Source organism: Globicephala melas, chromosome 6 (genome assembly GCF_963455315.2).
Source record: "Globicephala melas chromosome 6, mGloMel1.2, whole genome shotgun sequence".
NCBI lineage: Eukaryota > Metazoa > Chordata > Mammalia > Artiodactyla > Delphinidae > Globicephala > Globicephala melas.
In genome coordinates, this window is record NC_083319.1 from 30,514,408 (window position 1) to 30,526,687 (window position 12,280).

Here is a 12,280-nt window from a genome sequence, read left to right on the forward strand (position 1 = left end):
CTGCATCTCTGTTCGAGCAATATCCAGAGAACGTAGAGATATGAACCATAGCCTAAGAAGATACGCTACTTTATTAGCAACTTTATGTCATACCTAGCATTTGTAAACCATTCATAACATATACCTGAAAAAAGAACTCATTCTTCAAGATTTAAGATCTGTGCCTGAAATTGGAATAAATAGCTCTCTAGCATGCTCCCAAACATGTCCTTACATTTATAACAAAATTATTTGAGTTGGTTCAACCTCCTGGGAGCTCACCTCTGTGTGGAGCAGTTCCTGATCCTCCTCTCCTTCAGCTTCCATTCCTGTCACTTTAGTGGAGAGAAGGACCCTAAGAATAGCAAGGGCTTTACTCAGACTTAAAGTCTGATTGTAAACAAGGTCTGTCTTCAGTTGACTTGTTTAATAAGCTTCGAACTACTACCTTTCTCAGAAATGTTCTAAAGCCTAATTTTTGTAACTGAAAAGATAACATCTAAACAAGCATACCTCATCAATTTTAAAGTATAATTTCTACTTCCACATCTTAATATAGGATATGACCTAAAGATTGAAAAGCAGCCCTAGATTTATGATGTGGGAGTGGAGAGAAGTACAAGATTCATCCAGGGAGAAAACAGGTCTATCGTGACTAAAACCTAATCAGGTTCATGCCCTTTTAAAAATACAGAAATTTAGTATACAGGAAAAACTAATTTTTTCTTCCATCCAGAGTAAGAAATTTTTTTTACCATGATTTAGAAAGTTATTTTTAAAAAGAGAAAAAATAAGAGATCTTTCAAAAACATCTGCACCTCAAGAATTAGCCTGACTTTCTAGAATTTAAGAAATGTCCTACTAAGAAAATTCTCCTTATTTTGATATTATTTTCATTTTCTTTGTCTTTTCCCCATAGCAGTAAAAAACTGCACAACTCATATAGATGACTAAAGTCTCTTCAGGTCTGTTTTCAACCACAAAGTCTCATCCAAAGTCCTGTCTTATTCAACATTGTATCACCATGTGGCAGCAGTGTGTCAGGTATCGATTAATTGCCTCTCTGCTCTGAATGCACTCTTTATTATATTCTCTGTGATAAGCAATGGGATTCCTCTAAGCATTTCTCCTTCAAAGTGAGCATGATGTTAAGCTCATATAGAAGGTTCTTGAGGGACCTTGAAAACAATATGATTGATAAGGGGTTAATATCCAAAATATATAAACAGCACATACAACTCAATATAAAAAAAAACCCGATTAAAAAATGAGCAGAAGACCTGAACATTTTTCCAAAGAAGACATAAAGATGGCCAACAAGCACATGAAAAGATCCTCAATATCACTAATCCTCAGGGAAACACAAATTGAAACCACAGATATCACCTCACCATTGTCAAATGGCTATGATCAGAAAGACAACAAAGAACAACTGTTGGTGAGGATATAAAGAAAAGGGATTCCTCAAAACTGTTAGTGGGATTGGAAAGTGGTACAGCCACTATGGAAAACAGTATGGAGGTTCCTAAAAAAATAAAATAAAACTGCCTTATGATGCAGCAATTCCACTTCTGGGGATTTTTCAGAAGAAAGCAAAAACACTAATTTGAAGAGATATATACACTCTATTGGAGGACATTAGGAATGAAACGTATCCACCAAACTGAGAAAGCACCTGGAGACTGAAAAACAAGGCAGATAGCTCCATATAATCAATGGATCAGTTTATCATAGGATAACTTACCCACAGGGTGGGATCGGGATCGGGTGGACAATAATCTGGAAGCATTAACAGCTGCACTCCACACCACCAAGGGGCCACTGGGACAATTTTATTGTTAACCTAGGGTAGGGGGTAAGTGCTTGGAAACATGCTTAGGACGTGCATTCCTAAGTCAAGATTTATAAATGGGTAAGTCTTGTGGGCTCCAGGAACACATCAAGGAAGGTCTTCATCATTGTTTGGGGACTAACAGAGCATAGAGAATATCTGGTCCTAATGATTATTAAACAATATCTATTAACTACAAAGTCCCTGACAAAAGAGAAGTGATTTACTGTACAGTACAGTCCTAGATAGAGCCAGAGAAAGGATAGGAGAAATTGTAAGGGACCAAGATGGTGTCAGTTATGCTAACAGCCATACACACACCTATGTTCACTGCAACATCATTTTCAATAGTCAAGATATGGAAGCAACCTAAGTGTCTATTGATAGATGAATGAATTAAGAAAATGTGGTGTATATATATATATATATTACTCATCCATGAAAAATAATACAAATTTTGTCATTTGTGGCAACATGGATGGATCCAGAGGATATTAGGCTAACTGAAATAAGCCAAAGACAGACAAATACTGTATGATCTCGCTTATATGTGAAATCTAAGAAACAAAACAAATGAAAACAGACCCACAGATACAGAGAACAATTGGGTGATTGCCAGAGGGGAGGGATGGAGAGAGCTGGGCAAAAATAGGGGAAGGTGATTAAGAGGTACAAACTTTCACTTATAAATGCCATGAGGATGTAATATATAGCATAAGGAACATGATCAATAATATTATAATAACTTTGTATGAGGACAGATGATTACTAGATCTATTGTGGTAATCATTTCATAATGTATTTTAATGTCAAATCACTATGTAGTATGCCTGAAAATAACATGATTTTGTACATCAACTATACTTCATTAAAATGTTATAAACAAACAAACTTCCCCTGCTAAACTTACTGTGTGGTTTCTATCTTCCAATTGGACCCTGACCTCTACATGCATAATACATGAGACTCTTATTTTATATGTGAAATTGTATAATATCACTCAAAGACAGACTATACTATAAAATATAAAACAAACAGTGATATAGCAGAAAGTAATTATAAGTAATAAAGTCAAATACAGAGATAAAATTGAATCATTAAAAAATACTCAGTACAGGGCTTCCCTGGTGGCGCAGTGGTTGAGAGTCCGCCTGCCGATGCAGGGGACACGGGTTCGTGCCCCGGTCCAGGAAGATCCCACATGCCGCAGAGCGGCTGGGCCCGTGAGCCATGGCAGCTGAGCCTGTGTGTCCGGAGCCTGTGCTCCGCAACGGGAGAGGCCACAACAGTGAGAGGCTTGCGTACCGCAAAAAACAAAACAAAAAATATAGTACAAAATAAGGCAGAGAAAGAAGAAAAAAGAAACAAAAAACAGAAGAGAAAGATAGAAACCCAGAACAAATTCATTGGTTTAAACTTAACCATTGCTGACTCTTTAAGACCAGGAACAAGTAGGAATGTTTGTTCTAAACACTTCTATTCAACATTGTACTGGAAATTCTAGCCAATGCAATACAGCAGGAAAATGAAATAAAACCCATCCATATTGCAATTGCTTTTAATGACTGAAAACATGATCATTTTTGTGTAAAATCTGATTAATATACAAAAAGTTAACTAGAACTAATAAATAAGTTAGCAAGGTTGAAGGGTATAAGATCAATATGCAAAAATAAATTGTATTTCTATACAATAGCAATTTAGAATTGGAAAATGATAATAATACAATACCATTTATAATAGAATCAAAACTATGAAATACTAAGGATAGATCTGACAAAACATGTGAATTACTTGTATACTAGATATAGAACAAAAATCAAAGGAAGACTTAAAAATAATAGAGAGATATACTGTGTTCATGGATCAGAAGACTTAAAACTGTGAAGATGTCAATTTTCCTCAAATTGATCTATAGACTCAATAAGTGCTAAATCAAAATCTCAGCCTGCTTTTTAAAAATTACTAGCTGATCCTAAATTGAATATAGAAATGTAAAGACTAAGAGTAATCTAAACAACTTTGTAAAGAACAAAGTTGGAGGACAAACACTACCTGACTTCAAGTCTTATTATAAAACTACATTAATCAAGACAGTGTAGTATGAACAAAAACATAGAAAAAAACTATCAATGACATAGAATATAGATTCAAGAAATACACTCACACTGTATAGATAACTGATTTTCAACAAGGGTGCAGAGGCAATTCAGCAGAGAAAGGATGGTCTTTTTCAACAAAGTTGCTGAAACAATTGGATATTCATATGCAAATGCATGAACTTTGAACCATACCTCACACCATGCCCCTAAATTAACACAAAATAGAGCATAGAGCTAAATGAAAAATCTAAAACTATGAAAGTTCTAGAAAAAATATACAAGAAAAATCTATGAGCATGGGTTCAACAAAGATTTCATAGATATGACACCAAAAACACAATTCATAAAATAAAAACACAGTTCATAAGATAAAAATTAAATTTGACTTCAATGAAATTAAAAACTTCTGCTCGTATTGTATGTAAATTAAACCTCAGTAAAGCTGTTTAAAATAATTTAGAAAAATAGCATAAGATTACCAACTTTTTATTATATCAAATAAAGGTATGAAAAGAAAATAACTATTGGGTTGGCCAAAACGTTCATTCAGGTTTTTTTGTAAGATAGATATGACAGAAAAACCCAAACGAACTTTTTGGCCATCCCAATATTATGCTACTACTATTACTTCATAACAGAGGATACGTAAAACAAAAAAGTAAGAATAATCTCATAGTAATAAATAAAAGTCCTTCATTTACTTGCTACTTTGTATGCATTTTTCTCAATTTTCAAGGACTAGTGAAAAGCATTTCATTAAATAGTAAATTTCCCTGGCAAACTACTGCCCTTCAAAATAAGTTACATAGCATAACCCTTAGCCTACCTTTATTAAACATCATTTGTTGTAACAAGAGATTTTACATTAGCTGGAAAATAAACATTTCAAGGTTTTTTTGGGTTTTTTTTGGAGAACCTTAATGCTGACACTAGTATTGTTCCTTGCTATAATAGATGCTTAACATTTACAAATCGTTGAATCAAATTGTTGGTAAAAAAGCAAACCATCCCACAAAAGAGGCCAATATAAATTGTTCTAAAGAAATAAAATATCTTTCCATAATCTATACCCTTGGTAACGCATTCCTGATATACTTTTTCTAGCATTGCTTAGTGTGTGTCAATTAAAAAGATAAAAAATGACCTTCTGCTGATTGAAACTTAAGTATAATCCTATGGACGAGAGACATGCTAGGAACAATTTGTCATTACATATCCCAAAATAAACTTGTTGGTTTGCCATTTAGAAAAACTTATGAATAAGCTTGACAAGATTCCAAGTCTGCACACTGTTACCTTGTTCTGATTTTCCTATTAAAATTTAAAAGCCTAAAAATAGAGCCTTCGGCTGATTTCTTTTTGGTGAAACCATGGTAACTGGATATCTAACGCAGCAGCTTAAACCATGACAATGATAAAATTTGAATATTTTCTTTATGTTCTCTAGACACAGATTTTTCCAAAAAATTGCCCCAGGGGTGCTTCGGGTGAGTCTTTGAGATCTCACTTTAAGAAAGCACTTTTAAAGTGGTCTCTGGGAAACACATATCAGAACCAAGCTGGAAACTCTATAGAGCTATCTCAGCTCCCAGTTACATGGTCAAGGCTTCCATAAACTTAAAGAACTAAAAGCAGCTTTTGAGCAATGGAGCAGAGACCTGAGTCAACTTGCAGTTTTAAAACAGACGAATAGAGTGAAGGGAAAACTAATAAAGAAAAATCTAAGTTCAGCAAAGCTCCTGATTTACTCCCAATGTGATGCATATAGGCTGTAAGAATAACAGCAGTAATTCATTAATAGTCTGTAGCTTCAAGTTTATATGCTGCATTCCGAAGGAAAAGCGAAGAGAAAAAAAATTTCCTTGAAGGATGAGGACATTCTGATTAGAATTGGAGAACTAGAAGAACAGAACATTATTCTAGATTTTGTTAATTCTCTGTGGACATGAATACACGTCATGGATTGAAGCACAGCTAATTAAAATGTAAGTTAAGTTTTATCATAAAAAATAGGCCCAATTTAGCACTCTTTTACTGAACCAAGATTTAAGTTTCTGAAGACAAATTCTGAGATTGTGAAAGTATATTTGAATACTCTGCTCATTACAATGACTACTCTTCTCACAAAATCACATGAATATTTACACTTAAGGAGAATAAATGCACTATACGAGAAGATGTATGTGTAACATACCATATACTCTTTAAGGAACACAATGACTCCTAGAGGTCCCTTCTTATGGCTCTTTTCATCTGTGCCCTTTTCTCTGTTATCAACTACCAGTAGAAAATGCCGCTTGTTTCAATAATTTAGCCAACTGTAAAATTCATGATTGGCCAGCATGAAGCACTAAGGTAGTAGAGACTACAGCAACACTGCATGTGAATATGAATTTTTAAATATTTAACATACAATATAAATGTTTATAATGAAATATTCATATACCAAAACAGCAATTCTAAGATTTAAAGGGAAAAGATACATAATCTCAATTTGTTTTACATTGTGCTACTCTTGTATATATGTTCAAAGCTATACTCAAGAATTTTCATTATAAAAACATATTTACTAATTGCTTTATTGTGGATTTATTCCTATTTTATTCCTTGTAAGGGACATGATCTATACAGTTCAAATGTTTGCATGAATATCCATATTCTTATTTTTGGGGGGAGGGGGAACAAGAAAAAAAGGACCTACACAGTAAATAACAGACAACATAGTACTCAGGGTGTAGAAAAAGAACTATTTTGCATTCAGAATACATTTCCAAAAAATTATGGCATGAAAGACAACAGATATGGAAGTCAGAGTATGGTGATACAACATTCAGATGTGTTCCTAAAATGATGTTTCATAAATACATCAGAGTCAAAGATATGATAGCTATTCCACAGAGTATGAAAAGAAATATATTCTATGCAGGGCAAATATTAGGAATTTATCAACTAATCAACTTTATCGTAATACAGAAATTTACTTGAAATTTTAACAGAAGTGTCAAAACTTCCGACAGCAATTTTGCACTTGTCCACTTCTAACAGTCTTATATTGATTTTGCTTTATGGTTTTGATGTTATAATAATTGTATAATAGTTTAACAACAATGCAATATTTCTTTATCTTTTATCACTCTAAAATAAACTTCATTTTGTCGACTTCATGTAATGACTTCACTTTTCATACATGTTTGATTTCATCCAAATAGAAAAATAAAACACTAAATACCATTTGACTATAAGATCATTTTCTACCTTTAAGTTTTTTAAATTTAATTGCCATAAATAGCTGCATATATGTGAAACATATAAAAATAAAATACAGTACAAAATTACAAGAGTGTTAAAACAGAAAAAAGTCTTAAGACTCTGACGATAGCTACAGTGATTAGAAAATGTAACATAAGAAAGAAAAGACTCAAGTGTAGATTTGAAATAGAGACGAGTGGAGAAGCATTCTAAGAGAGAAGCACAATAATAAAAGCCTGGGTATGGAAAAAACTGTCCATCATCAAACATCTATTGCGAACCTATTATGTGACAAGCACTGTACTTACAAGGTGGAAAAACAGGAATCATTAAGACAAAGTTCTTGCTCTATAGGAACCTATAATCTATTAGTAGTGAAAATCTGATATTTTTACCTTCTGCCTTTTCTGAGTATAGAACCTCAGTTTTGGAGAAGGATCCATTTTCTGCTGCTTTCAGATCATGTGATTCAAGCTGGTTTGAAATCCCTTCACCTCCAATTCCTGGGATAACCATGACCAAGTCAAGAATTTTCATTATAAATCATGGGATTGTTGTTAAAACACTGAAAAGAAAGAACTCTCCTACAGGAATTGCTAAGTTGGGAGGATATAAATTCCTGGTGGCCAGTTTTCCTATGTGAAGAGGGAATTGGCCTGTAAACAAAGCCTACAAAGAAAAAAGCAGAGCCAAAACACAACAGAAGATTTTTGTATCACTTGAAGACCTAGATCCATCTGTGCCTGAAAATCTACCCTTGATTTTTTTTCATCATATGATCTATTATTACAGTTCCTTGTTTTCCCCTTTGTAAAATTTAAATTGGAAAGTCTGGTTCTTGATACTGAAAAGTTCTGATAACTTACTATCATATTTGTCTAAGGAACAGAAGGAAATGGGTCTGGCTGGAACAGGTTTGTGTTAGAGAAAAAAGGAAATTAACCTTGGAAAGGCAGACAGCAAACAGAGGTATTAAGAAATTATCCTTAATGAGTTTGGACCCACTGAAAATTTAACAGAATTAAAGGATCATTTTAATAACACAGCCTAATAACAGTGTGTAAAAATAATTGAAGAGGAAGAAATCAACAAGGATGCTTAAGCTATATTCAGGAAGGAATCAACAGTTACTTTGCCAGCTGATTGTAACTGGAGGTGGTGGAGAGGGAGGACTCAAAGATGATTCCAAACTTTAATAACAGAGAGAATAGTACAGCATTCACAGAAACAGGGAGATCAAAAAGGAAGACATATTAGGGGAAAAGGTAAAGTATGATAGGAAAATAAAATGTCTGATTGGAAACATCTACACGAAAGATATACGTACGTGTAGCACTGCAGCTTTGTTAAAAGTCATTTATGAAGGATATATTTGAAGTGATATTTGAAGCAAAGATTATGTTTATATTCCCGGCAGGAAATGTGGAGAGAGATGAGCAGTATAATAGCATTATAGCATAATTTAGTTTCAAACTAGGGTACTTTTGAGGGTAAAGTGAGGCTCTCAAAAACTATACCAGGAAAATAGAAATAAATCAGAGTGTCCCTGAAAAACTGGGACATACAGTAATTCTAACTTCAGTAGAATTAGAGTGGATGGACACTTCTGTTTCCTGCAAAGATAGAATAGTTCCACTTCTCCCAGGTATTCTTTCTTAAAACCAAAAGCCCATAGATATAACAGACCGAACAAACATAGAAAGACTCTGAAAGGCAGAAAGAAGACCATCAGCCTAGTAACCTCAGGATCTGAAGAATCAACATGGCAGTGAGCCTCTTGGTTTCCTTATTACGTCCCACATGTCTGTGACAGAGTACCAGGCACAAATCCAAACAAAACAAACAAACAAACCAAACTTCAAGAAAAGCCTGCTTCCCTAGCTAAAGGACATGGGAAAGGATGAACCTAACAACAGAAGAACTTCTTGGAAATTCTTGCCCAAATCCAGCCAACACAATGGAAAAAATCATGCTGTCCCAGTGCTGTGATCAAGGAACTTAGCTTCCACTCCATCCTCCTGCCCCACAGAAGCAAGCAACGTGCCCTGATTCCCCAGCCCAGTGTCTGAGCAGAGAGCTAATCTTCCATCCTCTGCCTGGAAGAACCAGTCTGTGCTCCAGTTCTCTGCCTGGATGGTGTCCACAACCTGAGTAAAGAGCTGAGGACACAGCTCACCCATTCCCTGCTTGGTGAACTTAGGCAACTCTGATTCTCTGCCAGGGAAGTATTGGTGGTCTGAGCCGGGACTGACCTCCCATCCCCCACTCATCAAAAGTAGGCAGTGATTAGACTTTCCTGCCAGGTTGGTGGCAGCAGGGTCCAGCAACATGGTCACTGTAAAATTCTACTAATGGAAGACAAAAAAGGAAACCACACAGTCAGAAAACCTGTTTTCTTCAAGATGAAGACATATGCAAGAATAAACACAGAAATGAAAAAGTTAGGCAATATGAAAGTAATGAAGGCAGCATAGAAAAGCATGACCACCAAACAGCCATATAGGTGAGGAATGGTGAAATCCAAGGTGCAGGCCAGTGGGGGCTCCTCGGAGAAGAGAAAGGTGACCTTTCATCTCAATCTGTGAGAAAGTGAACAGAATAAAAGACAAAGGGAGCGCGGGCAGAGAACTATATTCTGGATGGTTTCGCTCCCCTAATTAAGTAAAATATCCTGACAATACATGCCTCATTTTGTGAGGAGTACAGAATAAGAATTTTTTTCCTCTGCTCCAGTGTGAGTAGCACTTCTTTGGGGACTATATGTTCTTCATGGTTTGCTAATGGCTGACTCCCTGATTGCTCTTTCTCCAAAGGGAAAAAAAAATGAGTAAAATGAGGCTCTTGGGAAAATCCTAATAGTGGATCAGAACTGCCCTTTAATGTTCCCATAATTAGGAGTAATTATTTCTGCATAGTTTCAGCCTGGGAACTCTGCCTTTCTGGCTGTCAGAAGCAGCAGCCTAATAAGTCTCAAGAAGTAGTGTTAGTGGCAAAAAAAAAAAAAATTCTATGTGAAGAATAACATGTTTTCTCTGAAGAAGGCAGAGTCACTCTGATGGAGGCATCATATAGGCTCTCCTCACCGGAGAAGCCATTTAGCTACCTGTCAGGCTCACAGTTTCAAGCTGTTGTTTTGGTCTAGGCTATTTGGGACAAGGATAAAGTATTTGTATCTATTTCCTTCTTCCCTATAATTACATTTCATTATGGTACAAAGGCTTTGAAGGCAGACTTATCCATTGGGTCAAAACTGTCAAACTAATCTGACTAAAATTTTATTTACTATTGCTATTCAAGAAAAGGTTTTCAATCTCCACATTTTGTACTAAGCAATGTTATAGCCAGCAGTCTTTTCTTTTCAAACTGGATTATCCAGTGATAATCTGGTTTCCCTTATTTTTTTATAAAGCATTTCATCTTTCCTCTAGGTGATATTAAAGATCTCCATAATTTTGGTACTCAACTGATCTCGCAATGCTGGAAATAAAAGATCCAGACCATATATATACACCCATGGTTACTCAAGAATATTTTTTTCACTGATTCCTCTTAAGTCATTAGTTAATGTCCTGTTTCCATTCCCTATCAATCTATATGGAATTTTACATAGTGAAGAGGGGATGAAAGGGAAGACTTTGAAACATTTTAAAGAGATGATTTTTTAATTAATTACAAAATTTTGGGTCAAGATGTAGCTCTTTGAGTCGAGTTCAACTGAAGTATCTCATTGCAATTTTTAACGAAGCTCCTTGACCTCAGGAGAACAACACTTCCCTAGCTACTACGATTCATATTACTTTTTTCTCCCTAGTTCAGTATCAATTGTCGACACATATGCCAAAAGCCACATAGTAATTTTAAGAAGGAAAGGTTAATATGAAGAATTATTAACTTTTTACAAGGAATTAAGAGAGAACAAAAGAATCCTCCCCAAAATACTCTAGGGCTGAGAAAATATACAGTACCAAAAAAGGAACAAACTTGGAAGTGGCGAGGGTGGGATTTCTCCCTAAGGTGGGGATTCAGACCTCACTGAAGAAGGTAGGGTTGCAGCTCACTGGATGATAGAAAATATTTCTGCATTGCCCTTGACTAGAGCTTATTTAAAGTCAGTAGGCCAAGGGTAGAAACAGAACCATCTTCCAGGATACCCTCAAAATTTTCCAGGAAGCTGCAGGCTAAGGTTTCTGTTGAACTTGTTGGGAAGCCAGTTGGAACATCAGCTGGCCTAACCAGAAAGCTACTAGGAAACCGCTCACAGGGAACTCACCAAAGGGCCATCACTGGGAAGACTTCAGGGAGCCAGCTGGGGTGCTCCTGAAACCTGCCATGTAGAAGCTAGCTGCAGTATCCACAGAGCTCATGCAGAAGCTGAGGTTCCAGTGACCTTGCTTCCAGGAAGTCAGAGCTGTAGTGTCTAAGAAACTCACAAAGTCACCTGCTGAACTCATCAAAGAGATCCAGTGATCTCCACCAGATGCTCTACATGTCAGCCTAGCCCTTCACAAGCAGGAAGAAGCAAAGCACACCAGACCCAAGAAGAAAAGCCCCTTCCTTCTTCAGTGCCTTTACTCACAAAGATTAGCACTGTGCCAGCTGGTGAGAAAGAAATGTTCTAGTATCACAAACAGGACAATGAAGGGTAGATTTGAAGCTAAGAGGCAATACATTTATAACGGACACAATTAAATAAATCAATACCCAAATGAACAAACTAGTAATACATTCACCTTTACTGAAGTCATCAAGATTCCACCATGTACTACATGAAAGAATATGAGCCTCCTGGAGAATGTATAAATTTCACAGCATTAAAATGATGCTATTTTCCAAAAGAACTGTAGCATTTAGCTCATCTTGGATGTTAAAGTAAAAGACAAAAAAGATGTCCCTTCCAAACCACAACTTTTTTTTCGTAAGGTTTTTTTTTCTTAATTTATTTATTTTACTTATTATTTTTGGCTGCATTGGGTCTTCGTTGCAGTGCACGGGCTTCTCATTGCGGTGGCTTGTCTTACTGCGGAGCACAGGCTCTAGGTGCACAGGCTTCAGTAGTTGTGGCACATGGGCCCAGTAGTTGTGGCTTGCGGGCTCTAGAGCGCAGGCTCAGCAGTTGTGG